The sequence below is a fragment of the Sphaerodactylus townsendi genome, linkage group LG03 (assembly GCF_021028975.2).
Source record: "Sphaerodactylus townsendi isolate TG3544 linkage group LG03, MPM_Stown_v2.3, whole genome shotgun sequence".
NCBI classification, from domain to species: Eukaryota; Metazoa; Chordata; class Lepidosauria; order Squamata; family Sphaerodactylidae; genus Sphaerodactylus; species Sphaerodactylus townsendi.
Window position 1 is genome coordinate 115428912 of NC_059427.1, and position 9119 is coordinate 115438030.

Here is a 9119-nt window from a genome sequence, read left to right on the forward strand (position 1 = left end):
TCTTCTTCATGGGAAAGTCACAAGGCAGAACTGAGAGTTTATTCTACTAAGGAAAAGAAGAAAATAAACCCTAACAGCAGCAGTGCAGTCTTGAAAAATGCAGTTTAACTTGTTTTCAAGCGTGTTGAATAAACTGGTGAAAAAATGGATTTAACTGGTTATACAGGAACATCAAAACAGCCCCTGGGGCACTACTTGAAAATCTGCCATAAATTTTGTCTTGTGAAGATTAAACATTCCTGCTCCTGATATTACCATTTATACTGTTTGTTCTACCTTACACTTAAGAACACTAGGGAGAAAGTCGGATTTTTTTATAAAGCGTGGAGAAAAATGCTGTATCCATCATGGCAGAATTCTTTGCCTTGGGAAACAAAAATGAGAAGTGTCAAACTGCAGCTGCATTCCTAATCTCAAGGAAGACTCAGATCTCACACTGAGCAATTCCACATTATAATAAAGAGTCCATGGAGTAGAACAACAATCCCCAACACATGGAGTGATAATCAATATTATAAAATAGCAGAAAGAAAAATACTAGCAATACGTCTGCCCCTCTAACTACATATGTCTAAAAATAGATGGAAATGTCCTCAATCATCTTTTTTGGATCTGAAAGGGAGGGGGAAATTATTGCACTTTTATCAAGGACTGTCTACCACCACTATCACCGTGAAAGCTAAGTTTCAACAAACAGACGGTAGCTTTCACCTGCGTACTTCGTTTTGCTTATAAACTGGTTTTATTCTGGTTAGCTACTGTGAATGATTTATAGCATAGGTGTTAAACTTGTGGCCCTTCAGATGTTATGGACTACAGCTCCCATCATGATGCTGGCAGGGGATGATGGGAACTGTAGTCCATAATATCTGGAGGGCCGCAAGTTTGACACCTGTGATTTATAGGATTAAAAAAGGTCAGTAAATGGCTCAAATAAACAAACATCTAGAGTGCTGGAGCTGTAACTGATTGTTACCAATCTACTAATTATTTCATCTACTGCTCCAATCCTGCAATACATAGGGATAGTGAATGGACACTATTTAAACTTGCAATTGTAAATCAGCAATACTCATCTCTTTTTTAATCTTATATAAGCCACTTCAGTCATCTTTATTCCACCTGGCTAATCAGAAACCCTGCCAGGCAGAAGAGCACCAGTCCCTGACCACTTTCAAAAAAATACTTGGAAGAGGCGAGGAAAGGTGTCTGCAGGCGCCACTTTGGGGAGCCCATCTCACTAGGAACTAGGCTACACTAAAAGTTTTAAAGAAGCATCCTTTCGTATCTAAAATATGCCAGATGAATGGCCAAAAATTGTTTTGTGTAAAAGACATGCATGAAAAAGTCAGAAGATTTTGCAATTACCCTAGTCAAATATTGCTACTTATTCAGTTTAAAAAGAACACTTTGTACACCACAGGTACAGTAACTTAAAAAGTTGTAAAAATGGGATAGGCTAATCTAGATTTGCCAAGTTACTTAGCTCACAGATATGCAGTAAACAGAAAGGAGAAAATATTCTTCTTTTAGATATTAATACACTATACATAGGCACTGGTTATAATGACACAAAAGCATACATAAACCATTATCCTGAATTATTATACAAACACAAACATTTAAGGAAATATTACTTGCGCTAACTAAGTCACTGGAATTTTCTAGGATTGTGATTCATCTTGAGCCATAGTCTAAGAGGAATCAAATCCTTATTGAAGTACCTAAATAAACCACCCTCATTTCCAAGGGTGCTGACTTGGCAGCTGTTTCTACTTGGGATGTATAATCTAGTTAGAATTTCTCAAAGAGTGGTATCTAACATGTTTAGGACCACATCTTCAGCATTTTAAAAAAAAGTTGTGTTAAATGCCTCCATCTAACTGTCTGACACCATGAAAAACTACTAAGAATCATTCCTTTCCCCACAACTGTAATTTGGCTTTCCCTGAAGGAATTCAGTTTGGCTAGCCAGTGTCTCTCTACGTAAGTTCAAATTCCTATCCAAAAAAATATATTCCTCTTTTATTTTCTTTCTCATAAGTTTTACTTTAGTACTGTAAGAACTTCACTACGGCAAAAGTCTTTTTGTGATTATTTAAGTTTGTTTTCTGACAAGTCCTTCCACGTTGGCCCTTCAATTTACTCCTAAAAATCCTCTCTGGACGCTTCTTTTCAGTTTAGAATCACTCTCTTGCTTTCTTATTTCAATGAATGGCAAAAACAGCAAGAAATAAAACAGAATGCTAGATATGCATTGTATCTCTTCCACATTAATCTGGAAATATATCAAATCCATCATGTCGATACGCATCTTCTTCATGCGCACCCACTGATCACAGCTAGTTGCCAGCCTGGTGTCTGGTTCCAGAGCTCTGTCACCCGCTTCGAGGGTCTCCAGCTTTGAGTCTATCTCAGCATGGGCCTGACAACTTGAGTCAGACTCCTTTAGAGTCTGTTTAAGATATTAAGCTCACATTTGCTTTTTATAACAAAATTCACATCCCTGCTGAAAGGCTCAATGAACAGAACCATCCATTGTATTGTCCAATTTAAAGATTGAAAAATTTAGAAACTACCTGAAGGCACTTACCGTATATACTCGCGTATAAGTCGACCCGCATATAAGTTGAGGCACCTAATTTTACCACAAAAAACTGGGAAAACTTATTGACTCGCGTATAAGTCGAGGGTGGGAAATGCAGCAGCTGCTGGTAAATTTCAAAAATAAAAATAGATGCCAATAAAATTACATCAATTGAGGCATCAGTAGGTTAAATGTTTTTGAATATTTATTTCAAAGAAAAACAGTAAACTGGCTCTGTAAGTGGAAAAGAGGGTCAACAAGAACAATATGGGTATCAACAATAACTTTACAAAGTACAAAAACCTTAGCTCAAGCCCAGCAACCAAGCTAAAACACAAGAGTTAAAATCATCCAAAAGACTGGATTCCTCATCATCATCTGTATGTCCAAAATGTAACCCAACTTTAGATTTTTTAAGAGGGATATTATCATCGAAATGGAAAATCTACTATTAGCTTCCATTGTAAACAATGGGGGATGGGGCATCCCCACTTTGGGAGTCAATAACTTTGGATCCCCTGACCCAAACCTTCACCAAACCTGGCTGGTATTTGTAAAGAGACTCTCCCGATGGAGACCAGCCTAGGTTTGGTAAAGTTGGTTCAGAGAATCCAAAGTTATGGACCCTCAAAAGAGTGGCCCTGCATCTACTAATAGCTTCTCTATTGAAAACATCAAAATGGGGAGATGGGGCACCTCATTTGGGGGGGTCCATAACTTTGGGACTCCCCTAAACCAAACTTTACCAAACTTGGCTGGTATCATCCAGGAGTGTCTTCTGAGGGGGTACCCTGAAATTCTAAAGTTGCATAGCATGCTTGTAAAAACTGGGCCCCTGCTTTGGCCCAGCAAAGAGTAAAACACACAAAAAATTTTAATGACCTGCATATAAGTCGAGGGGAGCTTTTTCAGCATTAAAAATGTGCTGAAAAATTCGACTTATACATGAGTATATACAGTAATCATGATTTTCATCAACAGGATACCCTCTCTGTCATGGTGTTAGTCAGTTAGATAGACATTTAAGGACAAAGGCACAAAGATTGCAGAATCTGGTAAAGGGAGCCATTCTAGAAGACTAATGCTCAGACACAACTTAAAACTTTAATTAGTTTATAAAACTAGGATTCTGCTTATAGATTCGTGGTGACGAACCTGTGGCACTCCAGATGTTATGGACTACAATTCCCATCAGCCCCTGCCAGCATGGCCAATTGGCGAATTGGCCATGCTGGCAGGGGCTGATGGGAACTGTAGTCCATAACATCTGGAGTGCCAAAGGTTCGCCACCAGTTATAATCATTCAAATCCAGACTTGCATGAGCAAAGGTAGATTTCACCATATTTCCCTCTCCCCCACTGACAGTAAGATGTTACCTCAGCCTGCAACACAGTGAGGGAAGCACCAGGGAATATGACATTTGGACCATCACACAAAATCACAGTTGCGATTGTGGGTGATAAACTAAGTTCAGATCCCAGTCTCACATATCCTAAATAATCAGTTAATGGAATGGCAGTAGAAAGTGCCATTAAATTGCTGCTGACTTATAGGGATCCTGTAGGATTTTCAAGGCACGAGATGTTCAGAGGTGGTTTGCCATTGCCTGCCTCTGCATTGCAACCCTGGACTTCCTTGGTGGTCTCCAATCCAAATGCTAATCAAGACTGACCTCCCAAGATATGATAAGATCAGACTAGCCTGGACTACCTAAGTCAGGACCATATTAAGTGAGTGTGTGTGTATGTTTTTGATATGTTGTCACGTTGCAGCTGACCTACTGCAACCCCAACAAGGGGCTTTCAAAGCAAGGGAGAAGCAAAGGTGGCATGCCATTGCCTTCCTCTGCAGACTTCCTTGGAGGTCTCCCTTTCAAATACTGACTCTGCTCAGTTTCCAAGATCTGAAAAGATCAGGCTATATACCATGCTGCCTTCCCTCACATATTAACTATAGTCTTAGCTTAATTAACCCATAGTTTTACATAATTCCTTGACATAGCCATAGGTGCATCAAACTTGGAACAAGCCCCAGGTGATGCAGAATAGCTGAAAAACAACTCAATAGAAGAATCCACCTCAAAGCCTTAGACCTTAGAAGAGGCAACAGAGAAAAGCAAATAGGAGTTAGGAATGATTCCTTCCTATTATGTCTTGTCTGAAACAAAAGGGATGAAGTCTGGTGTTAATTCTTCTAAAACTGACACTGAAAAGTCACAAGGACCCTTCAGCAAAAGATACGGAACCAGAGGGAGACAAAGAATAATTTAGAAATGCTTTCTTGTATTTCTTTGTCTTGCATGGACATACAAATGAATTTAATTACCTGGTAGGAGCTGTGGAGAGAGGACACACACGCATACACAGTGCCTGGATATTTACTGAACCATACTAATAGAAGAAATTGAGTTTGGAACATAAATTCCTCATTAGCAGGTAAGAGATCAAATTGATACTTCAATGGAACTCACAATTATTTTCTTCTTAAAATGGAAAAAGAAAGATATACAGAGGCTCAATTTGGATTTAGACTGTAGTGCAGAAAAATAAAGATTTAAGACCCCCTGTGTTTTTCCAATGCAACTGGCCCCATGGAGCTGTTATTTGGCCACTGAAATAAATTCATATCAGTACATGTACAAATGGTAAAAAGAACCCTATGACCATTTTAGATCCCTGCAACATACAGTGAATATGAAATAGTAGTAGCAATAAATAGTAGGCTGGGTCAACATGCTAATTCCTAAATTAGCCAGCAGGAAGCCTTAGGAAAATGCAGGAGTGCTCCATCCATTGCTGTTAACTCCTATCTTCAGTGAGTCAGATGTTTAAGATGTATGAAACTTCAGATTGTACCAGTTTCCCCCATAAAGAAACCCCTCCTGCTCTGTAAAACCCCCCATAGAATATTGCTCAGACAACTTGCCCAGACTTGTAATGTATTATTAAAGCAAGGATTAGAAGTAATTTAGAAGAACAAAAGGATGCCTGGAAAGGTGTTAAATATAAATCAACAGTTGTGCAAGTACTACTGAAAGAGGCCATTTAAGAAAAGACAGGACAGAAATCTTATTTCTGTTTTATTAAATTTACATACCACCACCCCCCTTGAGCTCAGAGTGGTATCCAACATTACATACACGCAATAAGTACAACAATTATAATTAACTACTATAAAAATTTTAAATGAAACTATCCATAGATCTACTAAAAACAAGTTGCCAAAAATATCCACTTCCATTGAGCCCTACTACATCTTAAACGAAGGACAGATAAAATAAACCTATAATCTAATATGGGTGGTTGGGGGCCGGGGGATGCCAGATGGTAATTGTTGCTGCCTCAACCAGGTGCCTAGTGGAACAGGTCAGTCTTACAGGCCCTGCAGAATGGCATGACATTCTTGCAAATTCATAGCTGTACCTGATCTTAAAATAGTTCTGGCTACAGATCTCACACAAAGCATTCAACTAATTCCTGTGCATAAGTCTTCCTGCTTGTTTTCAGCACCTTTTTCAATGAAAGGTGAGTAAAAGGTGACAAGTGCTTACAAAGAAATCCAATACTTCACTGTAGCTGTGATTTGGCATAGGGCCTATTGCCACCTGCCCCCCCAAAAGTAGAAGCAAAGACAGCTATTTACCATTTGAGTGGTAAAACATACAGGTCAGAGTACTTGGTATATAATTTGAGATTTAACATAAGAGCCGGGGGGGGGGGGGGATTCTATGAGATCACTTCTCGAATGAAACTCCATTCCAGAATATATTGGCATCGGTCCTTTCAATCAATAAGCAAGTGTGTGTAAAGTGCCAGCTGGCTTATGTTGATCCCATTGAGTTTTCAAGAGATGAACAGAGGTGGTTTGACATTGCCTTCCTCTAAACAGCAGCTCTGGAGTTTACCAACCAGGGCTGACTGTGCTTAGTTTTTAAGATCTGATGACAACTGGGCTAGCCTGGTTGTCATGTCAGAGCTGGATCAACCCAGGAATTACATTACCTCCAATGTGTATATTGTGTTTTGCCCCCTTTGAAAGGTATATCAACCATCAGGTGACTGGTCTACATGCAAGAAATAATTACACAACAGGAGTACAACAGATTTACCTAAACAATGATAAACAGGTACCAGTTTTGCGAGGTCAATTTGACCAGCTACATCCATTAATAACGAAAACGAGCAGCATCCTGTCTCCAAGGCTCTGTTCCCTCATCTTGCAGATCCAGGTATTTTATTCCACTGCCTCCAGTTTAATAATACGCCTGCTGCACTTGCACGTTCTGCTCTACTTCAGTTGCATCCCAGTTGAGCAGGTCTGCCCAGCAGCAACCATTTCCAGGGAGTGGTTGGGTTTTAATAAGCTCTTTGCTACACTAGGATCATGCCCAGGGGCCAACATCACTGCCACAGCTTCCCTCAGATTCACCAGGGCAAGAACAGAAAACTAAAGTAGGCCACTTTCATAGACCTGGGAGAAGGGCTGGTAAACACAAGGCTCCCAAATATAGCCCATGGCACCCCTGCACCAGACACCATAAAATATTACTGGTCCATCTTCAGGGCTAGAAAGCAATACCTTAATAAATCTAAGGGGCTGCTCTAACAGTACCTGATAGAATTTCCCTAAACAGCCTCCCCTGGAGTCCATTTAAAATTAGCAACACTGATGTCATGGAATGTAGAATTTGTAATTTACTAACACTAGAAGCTAAGGGGATAGACAAGTGGTGGTTCTAGTCAATAGAAAAGGACACCTGAAAAACAAAGATATTTAAGGCTTGTAGGATAGGAAATGGCAATAGTCTCATATAACTGGAGGCAAAACCAAAGAGGATAAAAATCAATGATTTTTTAAAGCATGTGTGGGCGCATGTGCAAAAGAGAAAGACAGACAGAATGTGTGTGAGTGATGACCGCAAGTCATACGCAAAAGCCAAAGATGATGGAAGGTCTATTTATTAACTATCAGTAACGTAGAAGACAGCAGGAAAGATGCACTAGTGGAAATGTACCTATTTCTCCCATCAATGGTAGTGGACAGCATGTTTTATGGAACTCTAATTCAACAAAGAGGCATAAAATATAAATACCCTGCCTCAGGACTGGATGCTAATCTTGAACTATAGGATTCCTTCAGTTCGCCAACACTCTAGTTTTGTTTTCAAAAGCTGTATGTTTGAGGGCTTAGTTAAAATACATTATTCAGACAGTCTTTTCATTTTAAAGATGCATCTCTCTCTTTCCCATTAGGAAAGTTGCCTTACAAATAAGTTCAAACAGAGATGTTTATAGCCTCAGTAAGGACATGTAGATCTCTCATGCTAAAACAAATAGGCTCACTTGCCGTAAACCTGATATCCATGCCAGAAGTGCCAGTGGACATGTGCCACTGGGGCAGGCACAAAGAACAAGCTTTTTCAGGAAGCACCTCCTCCTCAGACCAGTGTGGGAGTAAAGCAGATCCCACCATGCAGAAGGGGTTAGTTCACAGTGGCAGGAGGTTTGATGACAGTTAGAAGGCAAGTGAAGCCATCAACTGACCTTCTGAGGCAGGGGGAGGAATGAGTTCCATCACTTCGTCCACATTTCCCAGCTTGCCACAGTACACTGGCAGTTTCAAAGCGGCATGGTAAGACTTTCATCCTGATCCAGCTCTAGTCGTGACAAGTTCTACATGACTAGCGGCAGCAGAATGCAGAGTGGGATGGACATTTAGATGCCCTTCCTACGAAAAGTAATCCAATGCACACAGGTGACATCCAGATGCATATCTAGCTACAGATTTCATCCATTACATTCAATGGCATGTGCTTCCAGAAGAGGACTCCCACCCACCAGTCTGATACAAGTTAGTCAACCACATGCTGGATCTTGGTGAGAGAGCATCAACCAAACTGCTTTAGTAGCACAGGTGTATTCCATGTTCTTTCCCACACCTACCTCCTTTCAAATGTCTCCTCTGTTTTGTAGAGATCTAGATCCCCTTTGCCTCAAGGCAAAGCATGTTAATTATGGCTACTGTTCTGGGTCCCAAAAAACACTGCTAAGGTCAGCATCTCCTTCATCTAGCAATAACACTGCCCAGAGCCCCTTGGGGATGGGGCGGTTTATAAATCGAAAAGAAAGATAAATAAGTAAATAAATATTGTATCATTGAGAAACTTACTTTTGGAAACAAACGTTTAAAATAATTTCACCTTAAAAATCTGCACTCAGTATAGAGGAAGACTGTTTTACCTCCACTTCGGCTAGGTTAAGCTGAAAACCACTGGAACTACCAAAAGTCAACACAAACACTCCTGTCTGTCCTCCATTGTCCAGCAATTATATAGTACTCACTGGATCAGCTGTGTCCAGCTATAATTACATCCAAGAAACCAAGCATATCACCAGCGATCAAGGGACAGAACCATAGGCATAGCAGCCAAAATATTCTGTACTTTGAAAATGGCATTATATAGCTCACATTCTCCCTTCTAGCCTGAAAAAATGCCTTGTGACTTTTAGATTAGAAAACAGGAAAAGAGCA

At 40.1% G+C, this 9119-nt stretch overlaps 1 protein-coding gene across 3 annotated transcripts in view; it reads right to left on the bottom strand.

The window, feature by feature from the left end:
• Nucleotides 1-9119, bottom strand: part of TBCD (tubulin folding cofactor D) — a 162916-nt gene that overhangs the window by 98091 nt on the left and 55706 nt on the right. The window lies entirely within an intron of this gene.